Here is a 20,515-nt window from a genome sequence, read left to right on the forward strand (position 1 = left end):
AATATCTGAGAGATTTGGTGAACACCTGACTATGTGAAACTCTGTTGAAATGCTTATCCTGCACATAGGCCTTTATTCAGATCTGATCGCAGTACAAATTTGTTTGGAAAATGGGCAAAACCAGGTGCACTGCAGGTGGGGCAGATGTAACCTGTGCAGAGAGAGTTAAATTGGTGTGAGTTATTTTGTTTCTGTGCAGGGCAAATACTGGCTGCATTATTTTTACACTGCAATTTAGATTTCAGTTTCAACACACCCCACCCAAATTTAACTCTCTCTGCACATGTTACATCTGCCCCACCTGCAGTGCACATGGTTTTGCCTATTTTCCAGACAAATTTGTAATGAGCTCAGATCTAAATAAGAGCCAAAGTGTCTATGATTTGTTTTGGATCTTTTAAAAAAAATAAATAAAAAAAAAAAAGATTTAGGCTTTTGACTGTTGACCTAGCCATTGTCGACCTTCCAACCAAGTCGTTCTTAGGCAGGTCTACTTATTTAATTTTTGGGGTGAAAAAGCAATAGGGCTTTATAGAATAGAATAACCCCCACCCGTGGTCAAAGAACCAGCAGAATAAACTTGTGGTACATTCAAAAGAAAGAATCGGCGATAAGCGCATGTACCGTAAATGTATGTTTAATAATGTGTTTTAAAATGTGTAGTGCTCTGTGCGTGCTTGTAGTATTTTCCATTTAAAATGCATGGACAATGTTTTATAAGGACTAGACAGTTTGAAGCAAATGGCTGAAGACATTCTCACATAGGAAGCGGTATGTTAATGATCTTCCCCTAGTGTGATTGACCAAGCACTTTCTTTGAAATGCAAAGGGTTCTCCTGCGTGACTGTGAAAAATGTCCCACCAGGTTTGAATAATGAGAGAGTTGGTTTGTTTTCGAGAATTTCCTGTACATTCATTACAGATACACAAATGTCAGGAGGAAAACCATGTTCATTTTCAAGTCGATCCCTCCCGATAGCCGTGATCCAGGTCCGTTTACGTGTGGCAGACAGCAAATCGGCAGGTGGGATTCAATGTCCCGCCTGGCGATTGGCAAAAAGTGGGCGTGTCCGCTTCCACGGCCGTTATCGGCAGAACATGCCCTACAGCTTCTAAAGTTGGGATCGTTCGGCCGTGATCCCTCTTCAATGCTGTCGGTAAAGACAGCAATGAATAAGGACCCTCCGCTATTTCCCCCGTCGGAAATAGCCTCGGAGCATTGCATACCCCCCTTAGAATCATGGAGATAAATATACTGCATATAAGAAGAGCATAATGTGACCTGAATTGTGTCTTCTGTTTATATATAAAGGGCCTGTGAGCCCTGAAGTAGAGAGTCATCTTGTACGCAGTGACTGGTCTATGATACCTTGAGTGAAGATCTTAAGCAGTGTAAATACTGGTCGATTCTTCTAAGCGATTTTGACTACATCATCAAAATCGCTTAAAAGTTTTACCTGAATTGCCCTGTGTGTACAAAGCAATTCATATCGACGCTGCTGGGCCGTGCATCGGTACCGAACAGACAATAAACATCTTGCCTTTACAACGAGTGCATCCATATTATGCAACTAACCGAATTGTACAAAGCACTAACTTGTTCTCCGCCTGTCTTGGAATGAGCCCAGCGTCTCCAAGCTTTGCCCTTTGTCAACTACCGATGCAGGAGCCTGGTCAATTGTCAGTTACCAGTGGGAAACCAGCCGATGCCAAACAGGAGGTGTGGCAGCAGGGTATTTATGCATACACACAGACGTGGTTCCAGGAACTACGTGGTCAGAGTCTGATTTTGATAGATACCCACTCACTGTACAGAGTGTGGAGTCACCAACAGGCAGTTACTGACAATAAGCGTGAATTCCCTGACTGTCCAGGTCCCGAGAGATCGCTTGGCGTGGGCAGAGAGAGGCTTCCGGTCACAGATATTGGTACATTTCCTATGTAGACCTGATCAGCAGATAAGTGATTTAAAGAAGAGACGTATCAATCCTTAGAGCGAGATAAGGGAGAGACATTTATGTCCTTTTATAAACTGTGCTAGATAAATAACAGAAGCTGGTTTCTTTAGGCAACTTCTCTACTTTATCGCTCTCTGAGACATCACCCCCTATATATCTGGTCACGCATACGGACGTACTGCTACAATAGTGTATAAGAGTGTGGATGCAGACTCCTTGTAAAGGGGGTCATGACCTGTATGACCTATCCATTGGATGAATCAGTGCTATATCTCAGCAAGTGGTGTCTCACAAGCCACCAAACATCTGCAGGATTCAAAGAAAAATTATAAGGAGTTAAATCAAACATAATAACAGAGCAACACTTTCTGGTATCGCTGTCCAAATATGTCAGGAGCAGAACAGTCCGTACCTGACTGACTTAGAATGCGGCAGGATTACAAGTCATCTACAAGTTACTAAACGAATAAATACCGGGTGCGGAGTTTAAAAACCTACCGTATAGAGGAGTCACTACGATCATTGCGCTCCCAGCCTCACCATTTCCTACCCAGAGCCTGCTGGGTGGGAGGGATTAATAGTGTACGGTGGGATGCTATTTGCCTGCTGTAACGAGGTTCCATAACCCACCCACCTCATTGTTCCCCCAGAAGTTCCAACAATGATCATCGGACAACTGCATTTTGTGTGCTATAGCGCCACCTTTCAGCAAATTTATGAATTAAACATTTTTATTTAGCAAATGACTAGCGCATCATTGGAATTATCTGTAGTTTAAGTGTTGTCTCTTTCGGAATAGAAGAACGCACTCCAGAGCCCACTTAAGTAGGTAACTTATTTTTCGCTAACTCTGTATGAGGAGTTTCACATACCCACAAAAAAGGAAAAATTTTAAAATCAATATTTTTTGCAACCTCATTTTTCAAAAGCTTTTAAAATAAACCTTTTTCCATGGAGAGTTGTCAGCTAGTGTGATGCTGCATCGGACAATATCCTCTGCTCAGCTCACAACATGAACTTGATGCAGTATATTTTGCTTGGCAAAGATACAGTAACATCTACATTTAAGTCACGGAGAAAATAGGATTTTGGGTACCTACCGGTAAATCCTTTTCTCGTAGTCCATATGGGATACTGGGCTTCACTACTATGGGGATTGAGACCTCCGCAGGAGAGACAGGCACATAAAAGAACTTTCAGTGTGGGTGCACTGGCTCCTCCCCTCAATCTCCCTCCACTAGTCAGTTAATGCAAAAACTGTGCCGAAGGAGAGCATGTGAGGAGTATGTGATAATGTATTGTGGTGAGATTCATCCAGCACCCCCAACGGAACAAAAAACATATAAAAGAGGTGAATCCTAACAACTTAAGAGGACACCTGTAACTAGAACAAATCTATAGTCATATTTTATCCTATAGAAAACAAGGCCAAAAAGCCTAACAATAAAGTAGGTCTGACAGCAGAAAAAGCCGCACTGAGGCGGGCTCCCAGTATCCCATATGGACTACGAGAAAAGGATTTACCGGTAGGTACCCAAAATCCTATTTTCTCTACCGTCCAATGGGATACTGGGCTTCACTACTATGGGGAGGTCCCAAAGCTACCAGAACGGGTGGGAACGTGCGGATTCTGCTGTAGAACCGCATTCCCGAACTGGGAATCCTCCCTGGCCAGGGTGTCAAACTTGTAGAACTTCACAAATGTGTGTTGCCCTGACCAAGTTGCGGCCCTGCATAGCTGCATTGCCGACACCCCTCGAGCAGCCGCCCAAGAGGTACCTACAGACCTGGTTGAATGAGCCTTTACTGAAAAAGGAAGCGACAAACCAGCTGATGCATAAGCCTGCTGGATAGTACATCTTATCCACCTGGCAATGGTACGCGTTGAAGCAGGTAAACCCTTCTTCTGCGCATCATAAAGCACAAACAGGCTGTCCGTCTTACGGATCCTAGCTGTGCGCTTGACATACCCCTTAAGGGTGAGGACCACATCCAAGGTATCTGGTATATCTGGGTGTGTCGCGCTAGAAGGAACCACAATAGGTTGGTTTAGGTGGAACCCTGACACCACCTTTGGAAGGAATTGTGGTCTAGTCCTGAGTTCCGCCCTATCGTTGTGGAACACAAGGTAAGGGCTCCGACAAGATAAGGCCCCGAGCTCGGACACCCTCCTGGCCGAAGCTAGAGCCAGCAAAACAACAGTCTTCCAAGTGAGGTGTCGCAGCTCAGACTCTTCCAATGGAACAAACCGGGCTGATTTTAAGAAAGTAAGAACTACTTCCAAATCCCATGGTGCAGTGGGAGGCACAAAGGGGGGCTGAATCCTCAGCACCCCCTGTAAGAAGGTTTGCACTTCCGGCAAGGCCGCAATCTTTTTCTGAAAAAACACAGATAGTGCGGAGATTTGGACCTTTAAGGAACCCAATCTGAGTCCCTTATCCAGGCCAGCCTGAAGGAAACGTAGCAGACTGTTTAATCGAAAACTGGCCGGAGGCAAGTCATTCTTCTCACACCAGGCAATATATCTGCGCCATATTACATGATAATGAGCAGCCGTCACCGGCTTCCTGGCTTTTATCATTGTAGTGACGACAGAGGGATGGAGACCCTTGTGGACTAAGATCTGCCGCTCAACCTCCAGGCCGTTAAACGTAGCCGCTGTAAGTCCTGGAAGACGAACGGGCCCTGGAGGAGCAGGTCTTCTCTTAGGGGCAGACGCCACGGGTCTTCCACTAGCATGGCCTGAATGTCCCCGTACCAGGCCCTTCTTGGCCAGTCTGGTGCCACCAGTATGGCCTCCGTCCCCTGATGCCGGAGCCGCTTTAGCACCCGAGCCAACAATGGGAGAGGTGGGAAGAGGTACACCAATTGGAAATCCCAGGTCCAGGTGAGAGCGTCCACCGCTATCGCCCCTGGGTCTCTGGTCCGTGCACAGTACATTGCTACCTTGTGGTTCGATCGTGAGGCCATCAGGTCGATCTGAGGGAGCCCCCACAGATCCACTATGGCATTGAACACTTGAGTGTGAAGGCCCCACTCTCCCGGGTGAAGATCGTGACGACTCAGGAAGTCCGCCTCCCAATTGTCGACCCCCGGGATAAAAATGGCAGACAGGGCCTGGACATTCTGTTCCGCCCAGGACAGAATTTTTGACGCTTCTCTCATGCAAGGCATGCTCTTGGTACCACCCTGCCGATTTATATAGGCCACAGTGGTGGCATTGTCCGACTGGACCTGGATCGCCTTTCCCTGTAACAATGGAGCTGCCTGTAACAGGGCATAGTAGACCGCCCTCAACTCCAGCTTGTTGATATGAAGTCCTGACTCCAGTGGAGACCATCGACCCTGTAGGCGGACTCCCTGTGTCACAGCTCCCCAGCCCCTCAGGCTGGCGTCCGTGGTTACCAGAATCCAGTCCTGGATCTGGAACCGTCTGCCTGCCAACAAATTGGATGAATCTAGCCACCACTGTAGCGAGATCCTGGTTCTTGTTGCAAGGCCAATCCTTCTGCGCATCTGCAGGGGGGAGCCGGACCATTTTGTCAGAATATCCAATTGAAAGGTCCTGGAATGGAAGCGGCCAAATTGTATTGCTTCGAATGAAGCCACCATCTTGCCTAGAAGCCGGAGGCAAAGATGGATCTGTACCAGAGGTGACTGTAGGACCTCCCTGACCAGCTGTTGTATTGCAGTGACCTTCTCCATCGGCAGAAAAACTTTTTGTTCTGATGTATCCAGGATCATGCCCAAGAAAACCATCCTCTGGGTTGGAACCAGCGATGATTTGGGCATGTTTAGGATCCATCCGTGGTCTCTTAGAACCTGTATGGACAGATTGAGAGCACTGCTTAAAGCCTCCGCCGACCCTGCTTTTATTAGCAGGTCGTCCAGGTATGGCACTACATTCACCCTTCGGAGCCTGAGTAGTGACATCATTTCCGCCATTACCTTTGTGAAAACCCGCGGGGCTGTCGACAGGCCGAAAGGTAACGCCCGGAATTGGTAATGGTCGTTCCCCAAGGCAAACCTGAGATAGATTTGGTGTGGGGGCCAGATAGGAATGTGTAGATAGGCGTCTTTGACGTCTATAGAGGCCAGGAACTCATAGTTACATAGTTACATAGTAGGTAAGGCTGAAAAAAGACTTGCGTCCATCTAGTTCAACCTGGTATAGATATCCATTGCTGATTTGGTAGGTTCTGGTATTTTACAGACAAATTATATTTCTTATTTGTACCCATGGATGTTTTTCTCCAGTAAATGTTTGTCCAACTTTGCCTTGAACGCATTTAATGAGCCAGCCGTTACCACCTCTCTGGGAAGAGAGTTCCAGAGTTTGACTGTTCTGACCGTAAAGAAATTCTTTCTACTAGCTGAATGAAATCTTTTTTCTTCTAATCTATACTCATGCCCTCGCGTCCTAGATTCCTTTCTAGTAGAAAATAGGGTGTGTGACAGTTCCTTATATTGGCCCTTGATATACTTGTACATGTTGAGCATGTCCCCCCTTAAACGTCTCTTTTCTAATGTAAATAGTCCCAAATTGCTTAATCTCTCCCCGTAGCTTAAATTCTCCATTCCCCTAATAAGCTTTGTTGCACGCCTTTGGACTTTTTCTAATTCTATGATGTCCTTTTTATAGTGTGGGGCCCAGAACTGTACTCCGTACTCTAGGTGAGGTCTCACCAATGCTTTATATAGTGGCATAATTACCCTTGAGTCCCTAGTTTCCATTCCCCTCTTAATACATGCCAGAATTTTGTTGGCCTTTTTTGTAGCTACATTACAATGGGCACTACATCCTAGATTGCTGTCTATTTGGACTCCTAGATCCTTTTCAAGTATGGAATTACCCAGTTCCTCTCCGCTAAGGTTGTAACTTGCACACTGGTTGTGTCTCCCAAGGTGCATAACCTTGCATTTATCTACATTGAACCTCATCTTCCATTTTTTTGCCCACTCATCTAGAATTGCAAGATCATTTTGAAGCATGGTGACATCTTCTGGTGATTTGATGACTTTGCTAAGTTTTGTATCGTCCGCAAAGATGGATACATTGCTGAGTAACCCTATCCCAATATCGTTAATAAAAATGTTAAACAAAATGGGCCCCAAAACCGAACCCTGGGGCACTCCACTTAGTACCGGTATCATATCTGATACGGCACCATTCACAACCACTCTTTGTTCTCTATTACATAGCCAATTCCCTACCCATCTGCAGATATTTTCACCCAATCCTAGGTTCTCCATTTTATTAATCAATCTCTTGTGTGGGACAGTATCAAATGCTTTAGCGAAATCTAGGAAAATCACATCTACAGCATTTCCATTATCGAGGTTTTTGCTAACCTCTTCATAGAACCCTAGTAGATTAGTTTGGCATGAACGATTTTTCACGAACCCATGTTGGTTAGTACTGAGTAGACGGTGATGATCTAAATATTCCTGGATACCATCCCTTAAAAATCCTTCAAATAGTTTACCCACAATTGATGTTAAACTAACGGGTCTGTAATTAGCGGGATCTTCCTTTTTTCCTTTTTTGAATATTGGCACTACCTCTGCTATTCTCCAATCTTTTGGTACTATACCTGACGATAGTGACTTGCTAAAGATATAATGTAGGGGGGTAGCTAGTTCATCCCTTAATTCCATTAATACCCTCGGATGAATCCCATCTGGCCCTGGTGACTTATTTGTTTTGAGTTTGCTTAGCCTCAGTATTATTTCCTTCGGCGTGAAATCCACAATGAGATCTGGCTTATTTGTCCCGTTTGTGGTAAATGTTCGTTCCACAGTCTGCTCTCCCTTAGTAAATACTGATGAGAAGAACTCATTTAACAGTTTTGCTTTTCCCTTGTCCTCAGTAACACTTTTTCCACTAGTATCAGTTAGTGGGCCTATGTTTTCCTTAATTAAACGTTTACTATTTATGTATTTAAAAAACTTCTTTGGGTTGGTTTTGCTTTCAGTGGCTATGCACTCTTCATATAATATTTTAGCTGCTTTGATTACCCCTTTACAAGTTTTGTTTGATTCTTTGTATTTTGCGAACGCCTCCTCATTCAAGTTATTTTTATAGAATTTAAAGGCTCTGGTTTTATTGTTGATAGCTGACCTTACTTCTTTGTCCAACCATGGTGGCTTTTTTTTGTTGAATTTACCTTTAGTTACTTTAGGAATGTATTCAATAGTTAGTGAATCAAGCACCTTTTTTAGAGTATCCCACATTTCCTCTGCATTTTTTCCCTCCATAACCGTTTCCCACCCAATTCCTGTTAGGGCTTCCCTGAATAATTCAAAGTTCGCTTTTCTGAAGTTTAGTATTTTTGCAGATCCTTTTTGATGTAATTTACTGAAGTTGATTTCCAGTGAAACCATATTGTGATCACTATTCCCTAATTGTTCAATTACTTTTGTGTTTGAAACTAAGTCTGTGTTATTTGTTAATACTAAGTCCAAGAGCGCCTCATCACGAGTTGGAGTTTCTACCGTTTGTGTAATAAACTGGTCTTTAAGTAAGCTTAAGAACCCATTGCTTCTTGCTGATTTACCTGTTTCGTTTTCCCAATCAATGTCGGGTAAATTAAAATCCCCCATAATTAATACCTGACCCTGATTTGATGCTTGTTTGATTTGGTTTAAAAGAAGAGACTCTTCCCTTTCATTTATATTTGGTGGTCTATAGCATACCCCTATTATAAATTTGTTTTTTGGTTTCTTATTATTGTCGGTTATCTCTGCCCACACTGTCTCCGAGTTGTCGTCTTCCAGGTCTGTGCTCATATTTTTCTCACATGATGTTAAGTTATTATTTACATATAGGCACACACCCCCGCCCCTTCTAATTTCCCTGTCTTTCCTGTAGAGTGTATATCCCTCCATGTTTAATGCCCAGTCATGCGACTCATTACACCATGTTTCTGTAATACCAATGATGTCGTAGTCATCCCTACTGATCACCGTTTCAAGTTCCCCGATTTTACTCACTAAGCTTCTTGCATTAGCCAGTAAGCATTTTAATTTATGTTTATTTTTAGATATGGCTCTAATATTGTGATTAGTTTCACCCCAGGACCCATTTGAATTCTTTACTAGCTTCCTCTTTCCCCTCTCCCCTTCAATAGACTCTCTACAGGCCTCCCCACCATGCACACTGCCTGCCCTCTCCATAGTTCCGGGAATTCTTCCTCTGTCATTCCCTCCTTCCCGTATACTAAGATCATCTGTACCTAAGAACTGTAATGGGATAACGTGACTGTTACAACATAACATTTTATTACATGACATTCCTGATGCACCCTGAGAGTTACCCCCGATTATACCCTTGTTATGTCCCAGGACTTTGTCTATGTCTCCGTCCCCCCCCCCATCTCCTTCCCCCATATGATTCCTGATCCCAGTCCGGCTTCTCTCCCTGATGGTCCCATAATGTCTTGCTGCCCCCACCCCCCCGTCGCCTAGTTTAAAATCTCCTCCAACCCTCTAACCATCCTCCCCCCCAGCACCGCAGCCCCCTCCTCGTTCAGGTGCAATCCATCACGGCAAAAAAGATGGCGCCTGACCGAGAAGTCCGCCCAGTGTTCCATGAACACGAATCCCTCTTTCCTACACCAATCCTTAAGCCACACATTTACCTCCCTGATCTCCCTCTGCCTCCCTGAGCAAGCACGTGGCACTGGTAATATTTCCGAGAAAATTACCCTAGATGTCCTCGCCTTTAATTTCTTACCTAATTCCCTATACTCTTTCTTGAGGACATCCCACCTACCATTGACTTTGTCGTTGGTGCCGATGTGCACCAAGACCGCCGGGTTGCTCCCAGCCCCTCCCAACAATCTGTCGACTCGGTCCGCGATGTGCCGTACCCGAGCACCCGGGAGGCAACAAACCGTGCGGCGATCGCGGTCCCGATAGCAGATTGCCCTGTCTGTTCTCCTAATGATGGAATCCCCTACCACCACTATCTGCCTTGGTACCTCACTAACTGTCATCCCGTTTGAGCTAGAGGGACCGCTCCTCTGGTTGCTAGAGGGAGCCGTCTCCTCCAGCTCCGTCATTTCGTCTCTATCCTCCCCCGAAACTTCGTCCAACCGGGCAAATTTGTTCGGGTGTGATAGATCAGAGATGTCGTTCCTGTCCCTCCTGTCCCTCTTGTTTCCCCTTCTAACCGTGACCCAGCTGGCTACCTGATCCTCCTCCTCTACCAGTGACCCCATCTGCAACTCCTCCACCGTTCTATTTAGGCTTTGCTCAAGATTGGAAATATCCCTCAGTCGCTGAACGGTCCGCTCTAGATCAGTGACCTGGGCTTCCAGGGCGGACGTTCGCTCACATCTCGTGCAGATGTATTCGCACTGGGACTCTTGCTCCAGGTGCGCATACATCTTGCACAACATGCACTGAGTGAGATTCTCAATCAGGGCCCCACCCATTTTATCTACCTCCCTGCGACTAACCCCCTAGTATACAGTAGAGAGTTAAATTACAATGCAATTACACACTACAAGTTAATTTTTATCAAAATATAAGAAAGTTGATACTTATCTGTTCCTGCAGCTGTGTCACACTCCTGGTGTCCTCACACCTGTATCTGTCCGCTTCCTCTGTAATTTCTTCCAGTTGCACGTTTTCCACAGTGGCCCACTCTCAGATCATGCAGCACACTATCTGCACTTTGTGGACCCTTTAACAGGTCAGGCACCTGGGCTTCAAGCAAGAAGAGAAAACTCCCCTCTTTCTAGGCTGGCGATCACAGAGCGCAAGGACTCCATCCTGAACTTGAACACGCGCAGGAAGGGGTTCAGTGACTTTAGATTCAGGATGGGTCTTACTGAGCCGTCTGGCTTCGGTACCAGGAATAAGTTGGAATAATATCCCTGGCCCTGCTCCGTGTCTGGCACCGGTACAATTACCTGAGACTGAAGCAGCCTGGTAATGGCCCCCTGAAGGAGCACCTGATCTTCCTGGGATGCTGGAAGTGCCGACCTGAAGTATCGTCTGGGAGGGGGTTTGTCGAATTCCAGCTTGTAACCTAGAGAAATGAGACCTCTGGCCCAGGTATCCAGACCCGAGGCGTCCCACACATGGCTGAAATGCAACAATCGCGCTCCCACCGCGAGAGAGTCTCGTGGCGGGAAAACCCCGTCATGCTGCAGGCTTAGAGGAAGTCGCGGCATTTGGACGGTCCTGGGTGTTGGAGGTGTTAGGCTTCCTAAACTTGCCTCTCGTGCCCCTGCTGGCATTGGAGGCGCCCCTAGCCTTGGGGCGAAACCTGTTCCCACGAAAGGACTGCTGGGAAGCACCTGTAAAGGTACGCTTTGCAACCGTGGGGGCTGATGGAAGGAAGGTAGATTTTCCTGCCGTGGCTTTGGAAATCCAACCGTCTAATTCACTGCCAAACAGCCATTCTCCTGTAAAGGGAATACCCTCCACACTCTTCTTTGAGTCTACATCTGCAGACCACTGCCGCAGCCCCAAGGCCCGTCTGGCTGAAACCGCCATGGCTGAATTGCGCGCGTTAATTGCGCCCAATTCCTTTTGTGCCTCGCACAGGATTTTTGCGGTATCCTGAATGTGACGCAGGCTGTCCCCTATCTGGGCCACAGTCATGTCACCCAACAACCCTTCCTGAATCTGGGTTGACCAGGTATGAATAGCCTTGGCCATCCAGCAGCTGGCTAAAACTGGACGCTGGGATGCCCCACTAGCCGTATATATGGACTTGAGGGTAGCTTCCAGCCTTCTGTCCGCCCCGTCCTTAAGGGTGGATACCCCTGGGACTGGTAACAACACCTTCTTAGAGAGGCGGGAAACAGAGGAGTCCACTACCGGTGGCTCCTCCCATTTCTTTCTGCCCAAAGGTTCAAAAGGATATGCATTTGTGAACCTTTTTGAAAGAGTAAACCTCTTATCAGGGTTTTGCCATGCAGCCCTGAAAGCAGTTTCTAACTCTGCCTGCTCAGGGAAGTACACTGGCTGTTTCTTCTGAGTCATGAAGAAAGGATCTCCTTCTGTGGATGCCTCTACTGGGAGATCTAAAACATCCCTAATGGCCCTGATAAGGGGCTCGGGACCATGTACTGCCGTCTCAGGAGCTGGTTCCTGCAGACCCTGCTCCTCACCCTCCTCCAATATGTCCTCATCGTCCTCATCTGTGTCAGGATCCATAGCAGTAGCCTGCCTCTTTTGAGGCTGTGCGGGCGGAGGAGGTACATTTTGGGTATGAAGAATATCCACCCTGGCAGCCAACATGGACAATTCCCTCTGAACCCTCTGCGTTTGCTGAGTGTTAGTGGAAAGCTGTGAAGCCACAGAATCCAACAAGGTCTTTATGTTGGAGGCCCACGCAGGCTCCTGCTCGTCTGCCTGCGATTGCCCCGCAAGCTGTGGGGGAACCCCACTGATCTGGGTGTCAGCACTACTGGGCTGTGGTGACATACAAGCCTCACAAGTAACCTGGGACTGTGACTTGGGCACAAACTTGGTGCTACACACCATACAAGTGAACTTTTTCACCATGATGAGATAGTACTACAATGTCTGTAGTAACAAACACAACCCCCACGCAGTCACACACGTGCACACACTGCTGGATGTGTTTCCTCTGAGTGAAAACAGACTATGTGCTTTGCTGTGTCTGTAACTAAACAGTGGGGAAAAAACAGAGCAATTGGGGAGCCAAGTGCACCCTTAACCTGAACTCACAGATCTGGGTGAGCTGGTAACGCTAAACACAGTGATATAAACAACACAGTGTCTGACTAAGCTAGATAGCGCAGCAGCGCTAAATCGCTATAAAAAACCTGCTGTCTCTGCCGTGCTGCAAGTACCCGGATCCACCACGCCAGTGAGGAGCCCTGTAATGGAGTCTGGCAGCATGTGAAGAAGCAGGAAGTGACAGCGCGCGCCCAGCAGAGCTTGGTCCCGCTCTGAGTGAAGCCCCGCCCCCTTACACGGAGCTGGCGCTTACATATAATTATACTGACATTATTAAAGGTGTAAAATATATATCATACATTATACCCTGAGGGGTGTCCCTGGTGGTCCAGCGGCAGCACCCCTATGCCAGTTATCAGACGCGGTGTTCACGCGGTCCCTGCTGGAGAGCCGCCATTACTAGCCGTCGTCTTGCCGCACCAGAAATGGCTGCGGGGACCCCTTGTGGGACCCCCAGCCTGTACTCACCACCGATGTCTTCAGACCTGTCAGGGGTGTGCGGCGGCTAGGGGACTTGCTCGCTACAGCGCAATGCTGTGCGGTGACAAGTCCCACGCAGGACTGGATTGTCCTGTAGCAGGGTCAGCTCTGCACCTGAAGAGGTCGGGGACTGACCCTTCCCCTGACACCCACGAAGCAGGACAGCTGTGTGGTCACCACAGCGCCCCAAAATAACAAACTTGAAAATAAATGTGGAAAAAACTCTGGAGCATCCAGAAGCACTGCCTCTCCTGAGGCACATTTTTCAAAACTGACTAGTGGAGGGAGATTGAGGGGAGGAGCCAGTGCACCCACACTGAAAGTTCTTTTATGTGCCTGTCTCTCCTGCGGAGGTCTCAATCCCCATAGTAGTGAAGCCCAGTATCCCATTGGACGGTAGAGAAATATAATTAACCATATAACAATGCAACTTAAGACACTTCTCTCATAACTAGAAAACAGATACTAGTTTATTTTTTTGGGTATTTGTGTATTATAACGGCACCCACGATTTCCATTGTAGGGCATTATACAACCAAAAATCGCATGTGGCGAGCGCAGCGAGCCACAGAGCCCGAAGCGTGGCGAGCGCAGCGAGGGGACGCGGATGACTTCACATATATTTTGCGTGCGCTCGTCACGCTTCGGGCTCGCCACACTTTATAAAATCCACTCCACGCCGACGTGGATAGTGGGGCTATGAAAAGGTCAAAGGACGAGTACCACCATCCCACCCGGGCTGGCTGCGCTCACCACGCTTCGGGTTGGCGTTGATAGTGGGGTCACATTAACAATGGGGGGGCATTTAACATACTCATTACCACCCATCAGGGTGGGGATACAATTAAAAATCGGGTCTGGGGGAGCATTTAACATGGGAATAAGCCCAAATCGGGCATGATCGCGTCGCATCGCATGACATTATAATGGCATGCGATGCGACGCGATATTAAAATTGTATACTCTGGGGAAAGGCTGAAATCAGGTCCCATTGCATACCTTAATTAGTGATATGCGATGGGTGCCGTGATAATACACAAGTACCTTTTTTTAATACAAACACCAATCAGTAATAACATTAAAACCCGCTGCCTAAATATAGTGTAGGTCCACCTTGTGCGGAAAAAACAGCGCTGACTCGTCCCTCCACAAGACCTCAGGAGGTCTCCTCTATCTTGCAGCAGATCCTTAAAGTCCTGTAATACCCCTTTCCAATGACATGAAAATCATTGTTTTTTTTTTTTTTTACACATAAACGCACATCGACCTGGGATTGTTATCAGCAGAAACTGCTCGCTCAAAAAACAAACCCAGGTTAAGTGACCTGCCAATTCTTCCTGGGTATCTAGTAGAGTTTTGCCTGGAAAGGACCTGGGGGATCTGCAGTGTGGTGGGTAACCCGGGTCTTCCAACCTTGGTCCAGTTTACAGTGTGGGGAGAACCGGATTTCCCGGCATTTTGGAGAGGTCACCTCCAAGAGAAGATAGACTGCAGCCACCATGTGGGAATAACCGGGGTCGGAGCCACAGTGGGGATGGGGTCTGCCCTGGGTCTAACCCAGATTGAACAGTGTTGCAAGTCTCATGTTGAATCTGGTACTTTGGTGGAAAGGGGGTATAAGTTTTAGGTTGGGGCCTTTATTGCACGGTTTTGCCTTTCCAGCACATCCCTCCGATGCTCGGTCGGAATCAAAGCCCAGCAAGCAGGACTGAATCAGCCCTATGTGCAAAAGTGACATCCATATAAATGACGGGACCCAAGGTATCCCAGCTGTACATTGCCCAGAGCATCGCACTGTCTCCGCCATCCTGCATACGTCCCATACATCATCCTGATGCCATCTCTTCCACAGGTATACAAAACAGACCATCTTCTCCCATTGCAGTTATGTTCCCAGTCACCGCCACGGAGCAGCAGGAGGCAATGTGTGTGATTATCACAGTAATAAGGGGGTGTCCTATTAGCCACGGTAAATTCCCGAGGCCGGGGCTATCTAATAAGCTCTGACAGTCGGAACTCATGGGGGATTCCGCTACGCATGCCTCGGGCACACGAAGCAAAATCCTAATAATCAGCCCTTACAGACCCTTTTTTGTCATAACACACGGGTCCAGGAACTTATCCCAGATCCCATGTGTTATGGCCCAAAAACATGCTAGGATTTGATAGCCTGAAAATACCATCAGGCTAAAATTGTGGTAAAAGCCGGAATGGAATACTGCCATAAGACGGACTTCACCCTGCTTTATTCACCAACATGACAGTGAACATTAAAGAAATGATAAATAACTAAAAAGTACAATTTCTGTGTGTTCTGTATGATGGCTATTATTTGATTCAGCGCTGATATTTTTGCGAGTTAAAAAATAAAATATCACAGCATAAAAATATATAAAAATAAAAGTATAGCTTTCTTAAAGCACCCGCCTGAGGGTTACCAAGCACGCTAGCAAGCCAAAAATAGCTGGAAACACCGGGCTCAGAATACGGAAGAGGGGGCGGGCTCTGTATTCCTCCTTTCAGGCTTATAGTCAGACAATAGCGGCGGTCAGGTGTCATAAGCAAAATGCGGAAACTGTAAAATCAATAGAGAACAGACTCTAGCACAACAAATGCAAGGTGGCTTTGTCGCACTAGACAAAATAACATTGCGAGCCGGGATGTCATAATTAGCAGTACAAGACGTGAGAATTGCAACTCAGGCCTTGGAATAGGCAGTTAGGATCCGTAGGTGGCTGATTGCGGAGATCATTAATGAGCAACTCGAGTGTGTTTTTATCCCATGTGCAAAGTGACGGCGCAGTGCCAAATGCAGAGAGAACACAGACAAGGTGAGTGAGCGTCCCAGCTGTCAGGACCAAAGTGGGGTGAGAGAGTGCCAAGTGAATTTGTCAAAATAGGTACGAACAAGCAAACATTTTTATTCATAATTTTAACCCGTAATGTATGACCTTATGTAGGAAATATAATCTTTTTTACACATTTTTTTATTTTAATTTATATAACAAATGTGAGGGACGCCGGCATTTTTAGAGGATAACAGCTACTGTATCACTCTGGAGAGGGGTTCAGTATGATTTACCGACAGTAGAAATACCGGCAGTCAAAATACCGACCACTATTGACCGAAAGTTCAAATACAGGCACGTTCAAATTTGTATCGACATTTCGACCATATTTACAATCAAAATGCCGACATTTACCATGTTGACATGTCAAAAACTCAACATGAGCTTTCCAGGGAAGGGGGAGTGTCTGTGTCGACATTGCACCGTATTATAATCTAAGTCGTTTTTATTTTTTTTTGCTTTGTTTCTTTGTTTTATTAAACATCAGAAACTCGTGTAGACATCATGGGGGGTATTGAAACTGGGATTCTGACTGTCCGAACATCCCGACAGTCAGAATTCCGGCTCGTTTTTTGTCTTATCCTACAGGAGTCGAATTTCAATGTTCTTACTGTCTAGTGTCGGAAATTCAGTGGATCGGTGAAACGGCAGCAGATTGTCGAAAACCGCCCGTGGATTCAACAATCCATGGCTGTTTCCAGCACCCTTCTCTGTCGTTAACGGCAACACATTAAATGGGTGAGTGCCAATATTTGACAGTCGGTCAACAGTGGTCGGTATTGGGACAGTCGGTAAATTGGCTGCATACCCTGGAGAGAACTAGACAAACTTCTTTGATGCTCAAATGATATAAATGCAAATGAAAACCCTCCTTTGGCTTCAGTACAACAGCATGTGGTAGTACTACATGTAATTCCCTCTAATATGTGAGTATATAAGACATAATAACACCATGAGGTGCGGTAAACAACGTTCCTGCAATACAATTACAATACTGCCATCAATACTTATTGACTAAAATCTATGAAAAAAGTAAATTGCACAGATTACCGTTAAAAGTAAAACGATACGGAAATTACAAAGCAAAGAGTTACAGTAAATGAAACTGAACGGAGCCTTTGAGAGTTAAAATAAAAAAACATCTATCCAAAAACAGTTCGCACAGTGGCTAAGAGCCATATCCGTATCCTGCATAACTTTCTATTGATTTATTTCATTACTGTGTGAAAGATGATTTAATTACTGCAGCTCGGCATCTCCTGGACGGCAATGTGCTTTTATGTACTAGACTATATTCATTTCCAGAAACGTTTCGCTATGACAGTTTAATGAGACTTCTGGGACATCGGAAAGCTTTAGCGGACTGTGGAACACCTGGATATGGATCCTGAGCTTGCACGGTACGGGATCTGAGCGACAACAGGAACGATACAACTGCATCTTTATTCCATTTGGGACGCTTGAAGGAAGGTCTAGAAGGCCGAGGGGGTTCAGAAGTGTCTTGTAAATTTAAGAAGTCTCTGACAGCTGTTACCAGGTCCCCTACATCGATGCGTGCCGCAATGTCACTCTTTGGGGCTTCATCATGGTCAGCATTGTCATCATCCTGGTCATCATCAAGTTGTCCCTCCTCCTCGTCAGTGTCTGTATCAGTTTCCTGACGGAGGAGGGGTCCGAGTGAAGGGGCCCCCTGACCGGAGCCTTACGGCCTCCATGTTTTCCCTTTAAGGATCTTTGGATGCCCTGAACTGAGGTGGTCAAAGCACGCGCCCTGGCAGGCTCCTCCGCAAGGGGGGCGCACACCAGAGAAGCGGATGGTCCCGGCCGCAGGGGTGGTGCAGATGAGAACTTGTCTACTAACTGCGACATAACCTGGTTAAGGGACTGGGTCCAGACAGGTTCCTGAGAGGAAGCTGCCACAGGGGGCTTCTCAGGCGCAAAGATACAAGCTGGGGGACGCCAGCCTTGCAATGTGTGCAGGCCACCAGGGAATATTGACTCATGCGTGGTCCAGCGGGACGGAAGGTGGACCTCTCCAGCCACCTGCTAGTGCAGCCCGGCGATCCCCCTAGCCAGGCTGTTAAAGCCGCCGTTCGTGTGCGCTCCCAGCTGGGAGCGCAAAGTTACCTGTCCAGAAGTGTCCCGATGCCAGCCACGGTCACGCACCATGAGTTGTGTGTGGCTGCCGGGCCCGGGTGATGGTGCAGCAGTGCGGGGGTCTAACAGACCGCTAGCGCTGCTGCCTTGTCACCAGTCAGTGTAAAAATAAGAAAAATCGGTACTTATGTATTATCTGGACTCCCATGTTAAATGCACCCCATTTTTTCATACCCCTACTATCCAACTACGCATGGAGTTGATTTTATATATAGTGTGGCAAGCGCAGCGAGCCACCGTGCCCGAAGCGTTGGCTCCTGCCAGCAAATCTAAAACTGAAAGTAGCTGGGCCTGGAGGCGGGTAGAGGAGGGGAGGAGCCTGGCTTGCTGCAGCCGAGAAGTTTAACCTTTCTGGTACTGGAATGGTTCGCTCACCCGCTCTCTACCCACTGCTATCCCTGTGGCCCCTGACATCTCCCGAAGAATAAATATCCCTCAGCGACCAATCGCTTCGTCTGTACGGAGCATAAAACACTAACAACATCATCCAAAACACTAACAAACAACTTAGAAAACAAACTACAGCTGGGAGTTATAAAACGGGGCCTACTGGGAGAAAATAAGCCAAATCGGAGCCCTCTCTCACCGGAAACAAAAGCTCTGAGAGGCGGGAGAGACCAGCCGCAGCGCTTAATTTATTTATAACTAACTTTTACTGTGATCATTGTGACAGGATATCACAGTATTCACATAGCCAAGAACCTGAGCATTTCCTGGCTGTTTGATCGCAGCTGCCAAGTGTCCCTGACACAGTCAATTATGTTTATTTGCAGCAAGTGCGTGACCTGCTGTGAATGTACAGTGGCCTGGCCTGGGGTCATTTAGAATTCACTTCTCCCAGGAGTTGATCCTGGCAATCAAGCACTGGTATGCTCATGAACACTGACAATAAGTGTACAGTAGATATGCCCCAGAAATCTGAATATACCTTGGTAAGTGCAATCTTTGCATGTCCAGAGTTAGGCATGTGCCCGTACGTCAGTAACTTTCACTAACTCTGGAAGTTGCAGAGTGTGTATGGGCCTTTACTGTACGTTACATCTCTTCCCGCTTGTGCCTATACTACAGTAACTTTCACTAACTCCACCCCCTTCCTGCTTGTGCCTGTACATCATCAGTAACTTTCACTAACTCCACCCCCTTCCCACTTGTGCCTGTACACCTGTAACTTTCACTAACTCCACCCCCTTCCCACTTGTGCCTGTACATCTGTAACTTTCACTAACTCCACCTCCTTCCCGAATGTGCCTGTACATCTGTAACTTTCACTAACTCCACCTCCCTTCCCGCTTGTGCCTGTACATCTGTAACTTTCACTAACTCCACCCCCTTCCCACTTGTGCCTGTACATCTGTAACTTTCACTAACTCCACCCCCTTCCCACTTGTGCCTGTACATCTGTAACTTTCACTAACTCCACCCCCTTCCCGCTTGTGCCTGTACATCATCAGTAACTTTCACTAACTCCACCTCCCTTCCCGCATGTGCCTGTACATCTGTAACTTTCACTAACTCCACCCCCTTCCCGCTTGAGCCTGTACATCTGTAAATTTCACTAACTCCACCTCCCTTCCCGCTTGTGACTGTACAACATTATTGACTTTCACTAACTCCACCTCTCTTCCTGCTTGTGCCTGTACAACTCCACCACCCCCCCTTCCTGCTTGTGCCAGTAACTTTCACTAACCGTATCACCTCTTCTCGCTTGTGCCTGTACTGTAACTTTCACTAACTCCACCTCCCTTCCCACTTGTGCAAGTACAACTCCACCCACCCCCTTCCCGCTTGTGCATGTACAACTCCACCCACCCCTTCCCTCTTGTGCCCGTACGTCAGTAACTTTCGCTAACCTTATCACCTTTTACTGCTTGTGCCTGTATTGAGCCGGCGCAGCCAGGGAGAACACTGTTCCTGCTGCAGTGTATGGACAACGACACCTGCAGTTGTCAATATCTATAGCTGCAGGTGTCGCAGCAGTCAGTGGTACTGACCATTCATACATACAGCGTGCTATCTTGTACATAAGCAGCACTCATCTCGTCACAGAGTACACGGGGTAGATGTGGCATAAGCTCACACAACGGCTCTGATACCGCTTCTCCCCAACGCTTCTTACATCTATCAAAGTTTCTTCCATAGGTCATAATATAGTACTGCTGGGTATCTGCCAGCAAGGAGTATATATGTGTCCTCGTAATCCTAGCATCAATACACCATACGGTGGAAGACGCCTGACACTAATGAGCCAGGCTTAGATGAAGCATCTCTTTTGCTCGAATGTGCATATCAATGAGACCCCCCTCAACAGTATACTGCCCATGTTAATCTGATATGCGCCATTGCATTGAG

General features: G+C 46.9%; 1 protein-coding gene across 1 annotated transcript in view; it reads right to left on the reverse strand.

Moving 5' to 3' along the window:
• The window catches only part of GTF2A1L (general transcription factor IIA subunit 1 like), a 58,583-nt gene that overhangs the window by 7,646 nt on the left and 30,422 nt on the right, over nt 1–20,515 (reverse strand). The gene's annotated exons all lie outside the window — the stretch shown is intronic.

Source organism: Crinia signifera, chromosome 3, assembly GCF_055691185.1.
Source record: "Crinia signifera chromosome 3, ASM5569118v1, whole genome shotgun sequence".
Lineage (NCBI taxonomy): Eukaryota > Metazoa > Chordata > Amphibia > Anura > Myobatrachidae > Crinia > Crinia signifera.